Here is an 11,804-nt window from a genome sequence, read left to right as displayed (position 1 = left end):
TATTGTTTAGTCATTTAACTGACCACCGCGTCTCATTAACTTTACCCGACAGTGAGACATAGTCATCATGTGAGCTCATCGTTACATTTACCCAAGTTAAGGCTCCGGCTTCGTGTCTCGAAGTGTGGCCTTCGCAGGTGTTGATATTCGCTAACACCGGAGACGAGCTTGTCACTTCATTAAGGCTAACAAAAGAAGGCCCCACCGAATCACTAGGCGAATGGTAGAAATGATCCAGTAAGGTTGGTGTTGACAACATACCCGTGACTAAGGAACTCTCCTTCATCTTGTGATTGAAATAATTTTAAAATCTGGTAAAATCTCCAGATACCTTAAACTAATCTGGGAAGTGTAATTTGCAATACAAAATCATTAACTGAATGTCGAAAACTGTATAACAAATTGACAGTTAGCATTCTCTCATACGCGCAGTCTACTTACTGCAAGCGTAAATACAACTAACGAAGATCGATTCTAAACTAAATAAATTCAATGCGCGTTCTAGACCTTTTCATCTGTATTTTAAACAGACGTTTTAACCAAAGCAATGTACACAAATAGGTTAACCTCTTTTTTCTACCTAAGCTGATGGTCTAGATAATATATACCATGTCAGCGTCACCGGGCTAGTAGGCGAGCACACGGGGCTCAAACCTGACGAGGAGTTAGCCGCTTGCTGTTGTTCAACAGTGATTATGTGCTGGTGGGCAGTAGGCTCCCTGTGGCTCCCAGAGGCCGGCTCGGCTGGGGACTGGCCCTTCATGCTCATGTCTCAAGCAGGGGGACGACCTTATCTCTCTGCTAGCTCCGGTAATTACTTAACATCGGGTGTGCAGTAAGCTCGTCAGTCCATTAAATACTGAAGGCGACAGCAAAAATAAAGTTACAAAAAAAAGGATCTATAATGGATCATGACGTCACCAAGAATTTGACGCAGACGTGTAAGACAGAGACAGCACGATATTCGCAATACGTAAGTGCACAATGACATATTCTTATCGATAAGATATCGCATGTTTTTATAAAAATGTTGTTTTAGTAGTAGTTCTTGTTGCATGTTACTGTTGTTATTAGTGTTGCAGACAGTATTGTAAAACACTATATGTAATACACGACAAGATTACGTGTATGTTTGTGACGTCTTAGCTTACCGCCGCCTGTGTGCTCACTAATTAAACAATGAATACTGTATGGATATACTCGATTAGGTTGCCGGGATTTCACACATGTGCAGACGCTGAAAGGCCACAATACATGATGTAAGCTTATCGCTATAACACGTAGGCTTTAAGCTCTCTAAATACTTTACGCACGAGATAGCAAAGTTATCATACTCTGAATAATTTATCAAATTTTGAACCATAATATTCATGAATTTTCTTGATTAAAACAATATGCCCAGTAGACTCTGAACTACAAGGAACCACAGCCTACAACCGAGAGTATTGTATGAATACTTTTGTAATTACATTTCGGATATAATCAATATGAAGATTAGACTATGGCTTTTGAACAGAGCAGAAGAGTCCTGGCCTACGTTGTTGCAGTATATCATCAGGTCTTCTATTATCTAAAGACGATTCTAGAAAAAGAGTTAGATTTAAAACACTATCATATGTATACAATCTATCATCACCTATGCAAACTTACATAAACTTAAAATAATATGGTTTAAAAAATCCTTTTTAGAGCGCGCTATATACAAAAGTATTGAACAATAATCATAAGGAGGATACAGAAACACTGCTCTTGTTAGGACTAGTGTTAGAAACGTCCTCGGGTTAGAGTCCCGTGAGCCCACCTACTCATTCGGTTACGCTGGCATAGCTTCTCACAGCTACCAGTATAGGGAGGAAAAAAAATTCATTCAGTGTGCTTTGTAAAATTGTCCTGAATCAATACAAGTAATATAACCTCGTCGTTGCTTATCTTCCGTGCACTGCTTCACGTCAGATCTGTTTTGAATATTATAGAAAAAAGTAAACTGCAAGTACAACTAGGAAGCCAATTCATTTTAATTATTTCTGTCATTATTAAATTTTACGAATCTTTTCCTCCGCAGCTTCACCTTGGTTATATGGCGTGGTCTCAGATCCGTGCTTAATAATGAAATCAACAGTAGCCTACATTCATTCCCAAGGTTCATACTGTTCCCGGGACGAAATTTCTCAAAATAAGTTCAGAGGCTTGGAAGTGAAAACGTAACAATTAGAGTAACTTTCATCTAATCTCTCTCTCTCTGTCTCTCTACTTGTGAAAAGTACATGAAATAAATAAATAGTAGTAAAAGAAAAGTTTCTGAGATGTACGCAAACCAACAAAACTAACAGACAAAATTGTATTCTTAAAATGGTTTAAAGTTTTTGTTAATTTAACTCCTCTCTATGTTGGAACTCTTCAATCTACAGACACATCTGCCTCTGCTACTTTATTGTATATATTGATGTTGTATGATGTAATTAGGGTTACATTTGGTTTGCGTACTATCCGTAAAGAAAAACTGTGTGTGGTTGCAACGACATTTATTGTGCGACTGACCATAGATTATACACTTAATATGACTGACTTCACTTTTGACAAGTAAAAATATCGTAATTAGCAAAGAATATAAGGTTAGTAACAACAGATGTCATGAGCTCATTCCTCATTAGTGTTAAGCTTCATATCCCTTCTTCTTCTTGCTTCGGTTTCCTCAATACTGAGGGTCGTGACCACCTCCTCGCAACAAGAGCTTATTGCGGACCATTCCACGCCATTTGTTCTGCCACTGCCGCCGAGTGTAGAGCATCTTGAACTGTGGTGTCGAGGGTAGTGCGGGTCTGGTCAGTCCAACGTGTCGGGCCTCTACCTCGTGGTCTTTTTCCGTTCACCTTGCCAGTCACCATTAGCTTCTCTAAGCTGCCGTGATCCTTTCTTGCAAAGTAGCCAAAGTATTCCAGAACTTTACGTAGACAGGTGGTAGAAAGCCTAGTCTTTATCTGGAGTTCTTGGAGGATCGACACGTTGGTGCGATGTGCTGTCCAGGGAATTCCTAGCATTTTTCGCCTACCGTTAGCCACCATTACCATAGCCATTCATTTACCTAAAGAAAATTAAAGTAAAATAAATAAAAAATATTAAATTTTAGTTCATGTGTACGGGATTTTTGTTCAATATTGGTATCTCAACCGTTAAAATATAGACTGCCAGCATATTGAATAAGTAAGCATAAGCTCTATGAAGTGCCAACGATCGCGGGCGCGGTTCGCGCTGATTGTTTGAAAGACTTGTACAAGTTTATGGGCTGCACTAAAATTAAACATAAACATTAAATCAGTTGCGAAACTTTTTGTGGATAAAAACCATTTTTATTACAAAATATAACTTTTACTCGTTTAATATACTTAGTAGGAAATGTTGTGATTCTTGTCGTCTGTCAATGTCAATGTTCATTTGTGTTGTGTGTCATAAGTCATGTGAACGATCCATCTCCACGTATTAGAACACGAAAACTAATCATTATAAAATAATCTAATCTATTAAACACATTTAAATGAAGGAAGATGTACGAGGCCTGTGTTTATCTTCGCTGTTAAAGTTTTACGAGAACTGGCGCAGATACTAACACTTAGCGCTCTGTGTTGGCGACGAGAGGAGCGGTTTTGCTAATTACGTAATGCGTGCTCCAAAAAACTTTAAAATATTTCTGAATAATTAGTACATATTATATATGAGTCGACTATTATCAAAGGCGGCAATCTGACTTTTGGACAATGATTGGTAAATCAGAAAAACGAATTATTGACTTTGTATTCCATTGGCAGTCACAAAACTCTTCGGAACGACATCTTAGATAAATAACAGGTTAACTATTAACCTTTATTTAATGCAGGTTTTGAACCGTATTCTTTGAAGGAGACGATTATATTCAAATAAATCTGTATTGACATATCAATAAAAATTTTTGTCCAAATGTACAGATTGCCGCCTTTGATAATAGACGACTCATATATAAGACTCGGTGACAAATGCCTCTAAATCGAGAGTGTATTTATACAGGATTCGCTATGCAGCACCATCATTTCGATTTTTCGATAAAACTAACAAAATGTTTCAAACGATGCAGTAAGATGTCAGATATACGGTACACCTGTAATACGAGTACATAAATTCACATTTAATAATTTGATTTTTTATCGCTACTAAGTCAACACTAAGACCCGACCTTTATACATGAAGCAGTGACTGGAGAAAGCGGCTCCCACCGACGCTGCAGATAACACTAAACAGCTCTGTCTGAATACCCACAGCTCATATCTTCACACTCTTTAATCGACAATTCGTGTGTTGTCATGCATTGAAAAATATCTGCAGTATAATATATTAGAAAAATAATACTCGGAAGTATTGAGCTGGCTCATGTAAGTAATATGTAACTAGTCAGGTCATAAGTATTGTCACACAGTAAAAACTTTTCTTTTAGAATGCTGGCCACAAAAAAGTTTATTGAATTCGAATTTCGAATTGTTCATGAAAATAAATATGTATACTTTTAGAATTTTACTCATTTTTAAATATGGAGTGGACGCTTAAAGAAGACCGTGTTGCAGTTATTGCGTTGCATCGTTGCGGTTACGCGCCAATTCAAATTTTTAATATACTGAAAAATTTATCGTACCATCAAACGATACAATGAAGACTCTAGTGTAGATGACAGGTCAAGAAGTGGTCGCCCTCGGTCTGTTAGGACTCCAGCAGTGATAAAAGCTGTGAAGGCGCGAATTCAAAGAAATCCCAAACGTAAGCAGAAACTGTTGGCCCTTCAGATGGGGTTAAGCAGAACCACGGTGAAAAGGGTGTTAAATGAAGACTTAGGGCTTCGGGCATATCGCAGAAAAACAGGACATCGTTTGAATGCTCGTCTAATGGACCTGCGACTGAAGAGATGCCGCGCTTTGTTGAAGCGGTACGCGGGAAAAAAATATCGGGAAATTCTTTTTTCGGATGAAAAATTTTTTACCGTAGAAGAGAGCTACAATAAACAAAATGATAAGGTGTACGCACACAGTAGTGAAGAAGCGAGCAACCGTATTCCACGTGTCCAACGAGGTCATTTTCCATCCTCGCTCATGGTATGGTTGGGAGTTTCTTATTGGGGCTTAACAGAGGTACATTTTTGTGAGAAAGGTGTAAAAACGAATGCAGTTGTGTATCAAAATACAGTCCTGACGAACCTTGTGGAACCTGTTTCTCATACCATGTTCAATAAAAGGCACTGGGTATTCCAACAAGATTCGGCGCCAGCTCATAGAGCGAAGAGCACACAAGACTGGCTGGCGGCGCGTGAAATCGACTTCATCCGGCACGAAGACTGGCCTTCCTCCAGTCCAGATTTGAATCCGTTAGATTACAAGATATGGCAACACTTGGAGGAAAATGCGTGCTCAAAGCCTCATCCCAATTTGGAGTCACTCAAGACATCCTTGATTAAGGCAGCCACCGATATTGACATGGACCTCGTTCGTGCTGCGATAGACGACTGGCCGCGCAGATTGAAGGCCTGTATTCAAAATCACGGAGGTCATTTTGAATAAACTTTAGTGTCATAAGAATCTATGTTTTGTTAAGTTCATTTTGGTATATGAATGGTTACATAATGAATAAACTTGTTTCAATTATTTTACATTAAACATGTGACAGAATTTATGACCTGACTAGGTATTATAATTTACTCATATATACAATTAAGACTGGAAATAAATTTTTCAAGACAGCTACGGCATCAAAAAAAAAAATTTTTTTAGTCAAGTAACTTTACATGCCCTCTTTGTAGTTATACCGCTGGTTGGAATGAAGTGCTAGGAAAAATATCGGTCACAAGCACTTGGGTTGCCGTTTTAAATAACACATACTAATCATCTGGTATCACGTCGACATAGGCTTTGTCTATCTTAGTAATGATATTGGCTTAAGTGACAGTTATACTCGACATCAAACCTGTCGCTGGTCATATGTTTTTGTATTTATGAGCGACACGTCCCGAAAAAATTGATTTACACATTTGAGAATCTGGCAACACAGTAAGTTGCGGCACTGCACATACACTCCATGATTTACAACTCGCTTTGATTGCTGCATATCGTTTATGAATCGTAACACGCGGTCCCACTCTACGCGCTCTGTGTGCGCTCTGTACGTGCCACGCAATAAACGGTAAGTGGTTAGTGACTGCTTCAAAGGGAGTTGTGTGCTTTTTGAGTTGATGTGAGCTGATCAACATCAAACGAGTATTTCGTAAACTCAATTTGAAACCAGAAATTCAGGCCAAAGGTGGTCGACTATTAATCAGTAGATACAAGTACGCGATTTCGAAGTCTTGGAGTCCCACTACACACCTCGGTCTGCAAACAGAGGAAGCCCTGCTGAAAGCTTGCTCATCCGCAACTCGGTCCGTTTCTGAGCACGCGCTACGGTGCACCAGGAGCTTATTAAAAATTGCAAAGTGACAGAGACAATATCCACATGAGACGTTAAAGATGAAAACGACAGTCTCATTTCATTTTATTGCCTAATTGTGTGAACGAGCTCACGACTTACCTGATGTTGAGTGATTAACCGAGCTTACTTCACATGACAACGTGAATGCCGCCACTCACTCTTTGAATTGGAACATATTATCAGTTTGCGGTAGAAATAGGCAGGACGTTGCTGCCTACCCGCGCGGGCTCACAAGATGTCAAGATGAAATAAAAACTTTTGCTGGTTTAATTTCAATTATCCTTACAGATTATTTTTATTCGTACATCGTGCAAATTTTTCGTGAACATAATATGTATAAATTTGCGGGTTTAATTTCTATTACACGATGTTATTCCTTCACCGTGGAAATCATTCGTAAACATTAGCCAAGTACGTATTTCGTTAGAAAAATGGGTACCTACTGGCGGTATTCGAGCACCGGTGCATCGCTAGATACGAATTTACCAGACGTCATATTCTTTAGGCCACGACGACTTCATATGCCGTTTTAATGCATATTCTCAATAATGTTGAGCCGTATCTGACGAGATTCTATGAGCACTCAAATTAGATCACTCGGTACGGAGTAGCACCACAGTTTTAATTAAGTTACATCCGTTATCGTTACATTGCTGTAAAGTGATTTATTAAATACTTCTATAATGGATTGTGTAAAATGAAAATTTAAAATGTTGTAGTCAAGGGAAGTGGCGAGTAATTTGCGCCACAAGTATGTATATATATATTAGAGTAATCTAATAATCTTAATGGAAGACTCAACAAACCGTCACTGTAATATTATTATAATTTTAAAATATATCACTTTTTTTTTTCATTAATTCATTTTCATTAATTACTAGCAAGAGGAAATTTTGTTTGCCTTCGTAGTTCGTGTGTCAGTATTATTACTAGTTTTTGCTACTTGATTTAATTGTTAGTCTAAATTCAGTATTTTAAATAAAAGTAGGTTTCCTTCCAAACAAAAAACTTGTATACTTAAGATACCTTTGAGCAGATAACACAAATAATAATAAATAACATTCAGCCTAGTTACGCAGACGACGGTCACCATCCGACCAGCCGTCACCTACCTTACAGTTGCGACGAGAGCGAGCGACGGACCAACACCAACGTGTGCACGTGACTTCTTTACAGACTTAGGCAGATGTACAATTTGATCTCAAGTTTTTTAATTGAGCGGCACGATTGATTCTCGTGGCACGAGTACCAGTACCGCTTAGTGTAGTGTTTACTCCGTCAGTTCGTTTATCTATCAACGTATTAACAATGCTTTAGACAGACGACAAGAAATTTATATGCATTTGCACCACACATAGCTCAGCAATGTCCTGACTCCGGCGGAATGTCGCCCCCGGGCCGCCGGCCGGCGCGTGCACGCTTTAAATCGGGATAATAACATTTAAACCAGTCGAATCCTAGCGCAGTACGTGATCCCGTGATCAATGCCTCCTCCGCTGTACCAAGGGCTGAACCAACTGGCTCGTCTCATAACAACTGCTCGACTGAATGTAAACATTTCAATGAGAACGATTCTTTTACTAGCAAGGCCTCCGATGTTTAAACAAGACTCGGATTTCAGTAAAGCGTTAAACTGGCCTCATTTACTTAGTATTTTTGTACTCACATTTACATTAATGTTTCTGCGAACTAACGAGCTGTATTTAGTAATATTATGCTTTTGCGTTAACTTTGCGTTAGTCTGATATTCGACCAAAGTTTTTTTTCTTGATGTACGGAAGGACGAACAAACGCCCTTACTCATACTAAAATTCCCAATCATCTACCTGTGAAGCTGTACCATCACCTGATTTGTTAAATCGCTTAACATCCAAAATCATACGCCACGTATCGTTGAAATAAAACAACGCAACACTGATTTCAGACGCATAGCGTGGCGGACTGCGTGCATCCCACCTGGGGACAATGCGCCGCACAGTGGGTCGATACTGTGATTTTAGTGACTTAGGGACCAACTTTGTTTTTTTATAAATTTTTTTATGTAGATAGATAGAGCTCGTTAATCTCAATAATAATTGTTTTGGGCAAAAATTACAAAAACTTTATAGTTTGGTCAGAAAAATGTGCTTTGTGATTTTTTTGTATGGAGCGGGTCACATTAAATTAAATTCCTGCTAAGTACCGCGAGGTCCCGCTTTGAAACTTTATTTCCTTATACCTTGTCTAGTCTACTATCATTTGATGCTATGAACACGTGCATAAAGTTGCAACTCTGCCAAATAAATGGATCGAAAAAAATTAATAAATACAAAGAATAAAAACCTTTATATTTTTTTTCGTAAGTGTTTTTAAGTTAAATTTGATATGGATTAGTAAGTAAAAGCACGTAATGATACCCATAATTACATAATACCTAACAACAATACATTTAGTAGGTCTCTAATTAAGCAATCTCTCTAATTATTAGGATAGTTAACATTATTTAATGAGGATAATTAGTTAAGCAGCCATTACTGGGTAGTAGAAAATATAGTAAACATTTGTTTGTCTCTGGAAGTATAAAGTGACCATGTTTATTATATACTAACTAGTGTTCGTTTATTCGTACTACTACTAACATCTCGTGATTGTCGTTGTGATCTTGCTGTTTCCGTTATAATTGATAATTTTGTTAACAATTTAGAATTATGATTTTAAGAGAGCAACTACAGTCGCTGTCTGATAATAAAAAACTCTTTCAATTCCTACAAAATCAAATAAACGTGACCGAAGAGAAAAATGTTGAGCTCCAAAAATTCTGTACGCAATTTTGTTCAAATATAAGTGCAATATGGAAACGAAGTAGTCGCATGTTAGCACAGTTTATAAGAAAAAAATATGATTGGTTAGAATTTGCAATAAACTGGCCCGAAGGAATGATACCTGAAACTATCAACACTGCACATGAAAGGCTCGAGATTTCTAATACTGAAGATGTTGAAAATGTACCACTCTCAAATGTACTACAGAAGCCTCGACATCTATTTTTGCACCTCGAAAACCTTTTGAAGAACTGGGATCCAGGCAAAAACGAAGACGCATTGAACAAATTTACCAATCGCTTTCGTTATCCCCGGATGAAATGAAAGCTACTACAATTGCTAGTTTGAGAAACACTAGAAATGAAGATGTAGGAGAAATTATGAACCACTTGTCAAATCACCCTGAAGATCTAGAAAAAGTTAAGGAGTATTTAATTACAAGTAAAGTGAAAAGTAGTCCATATTCTCCCGATGAGGCAATATTGGTTTCACTTAAATGAAGTGGCAGTATATAAACCTAAGAGAAGCAGCAAGTGAAAATGGGTCTGATTTATACCCTTCTTAATATAAAATTAAGCAAGAAAAGACCAAATGTTATCCAGGGAAAGACGAGGTAATTATTACTGAAGAAGGAGCTGCTATTAAAATGCAAGCATTACTAAAATTGGCGCTATATAGGCTTTTAGATGTGATTACTTCAGATTTGGAGTCTGCAAGAGAGCTACTGCTTATAAGCAAATAGGCTTTGATAGAGCCCCAGGTCAAAGTAATTATAAACAAAAAACTGAAACAGAGTTTGATGATTCAACTATTTTCATGGTCAGTCTAGTTCCTATAAGGCTTCAGAAATTTGATGGAATAATTGTTTGGGAAAACGACCTACCCTCATCAACTTTTTATTGCCGTCCAATAATGTTTAAATTTACAAAAGAAACGCAGTCAACAGTGACAATTATAAAAGCTAGCATAACAGAAGAAATAGAAAGACTTCAGCCATCAAAAATCAAACAAGTTGAAGTTAAGCATCAATTGCACATGATGATGATAGACGGCAAAATAACCTCATATTTGTCAGAAACATTTTCTGCTGTCTGTGATATTTGCAAAGCAAAACCGTCAGTTTTTTGGAGTGACTTGCTTATCAAAGAGAAAACAATGAAGAAATATTCCAGTGTGGAATGCCATCTTTACATGCCTGGATAAGATGCATGGAGTGCTTACTTCATATCGGTAAATATAATTTTATTACTTCACAATTTTTTCATCGTATGTAGTTTCCTGTGAGATAATTTTTTAAATGACACTTTTTTGTTTACGTCTTAACGTTTGGACTTCAAGAAATGGAGTTGCAAGGGGCGATGACAAAGAAAAAATAACAACCAGAAAAAGTGCTATACAGCAAGCGTTTAAAAAGGAATGCGGTTTACTTATAGATGTTGTCAAGCAAGGAGTAAGAACAACCAATGATGGCAATACTGCCAGAAGATTTTTCAGGGATGCAGAAGAAACAGCCCGCATAAAGGAATACGTAAAGATTTAATAGAGGTTTCACGTGATTCTTCACTCTGTTGCATCTGGAGAGCGCGTTTCCAATTTTTCCGAATTTTTTAGATATACTGCAGTATTGTATGTTAATTTATATGCCTGGTATTATATATCCCTTCCAGTATCCATAAATTGTTGGCACATGGCAGTGATATACAATAAAGAAGAACTTTGGTGCCATTCGTATAGGTAAACTCTCGGAAGAGGCAGCGGAAGCTCGCAATAAAGATTTTCGGAAATATACAGAGAGTTGTTATTCAATAATGAGAAGTAGAACGTCGACTAATGAGGATATTTTACAAAATCTTCTTTTTCTGACCCAAAGATCGAAAGGTGAAACAAAATATATAATATTTAGAGATATTGCATAATTAGAGACCTACTAAATGTATTGTTGTTAGGTATTATGTAATTATGGGTATTATTACGTGCTCTTACTTACTAATCCATATCAAATTTAACCTAAAAGCACTTACGAAAAAAAATATAAAGGTTTTATTCTATGTATTTATTAAATTTTTTCGATCCATTTATTTGGCAGAGTTGCAACTTTATGCACATGTTCATAGCATCAAATGATAGTAGACTAGACAAGGTATAAGGAAAATAAAGTTTCAAAACGGGACCTCGCGGTACTTAGCAGGAATTTAAATTAATGTGACCCGCTCCATACAAAAAAATCACAAAACACATTTTTCTGACCAAACTATAAAGTTTTTGTAATTTTTGCCCAAAACAATTATTATTGAGATTAACGAGCTCTATCTATCTACATAAAAAAATTTATAAAAAACAAAGTTGGTCCCTAAGTCACTAAAATCATAGAATCGACCCACTGTGCGCCGCCGCCGCAGCGACTCGGCGACTCGCCAACTTTCACCGCAGCTCTCCGTCTAGCCAGCACTGCACTGTGAAGAGACAGTATAACAACTCAGAATTAAAGCTTAGTGAAGCTATTTTTGATGCAACGAAAAACAGTTC

At 37.4% G+C, this 11,804-nt stretch overlaps 1 long non-coding RNA gene across 1 annotated transcript; it reads left to right on the top strand.

The window, feature by feature from the left end:
• The first annotated feature begins 8,449 nt into the window (after positions 1-8,449).
• On the top strand, positions 8,450-11,066 carry LOC149502251 (uncharacterized). Its single transcript, XR_016323681.1, has 2 exons — positions 8,450-10,508; positions 10,617-11,066. It is a non-coding gene; the product is annotated as an uncharacterized LOC149502251 (long non-coding RNA).
• The last annotated feature ends 738 nt before the right edge of the window (positions 11,067-11,804 follow it).

The sequence above is a fragment of the Bombyx mandarina genome, chromosome 10 (genome assembly GCF_030267445.1).
Source record: "Bombyx mandarina strain Sakado chromosome 10, ASM3026744v2".
Lineage (NCBI taxonomy): Eukaryota > Metazoa > Arthropoda > Insecta > Lepidoptera > Bombycidae > Bombyx > Bombyx mandarina.
This window is presented reverse-complemented; position numbering and strand designations above follow the sequence as displayed.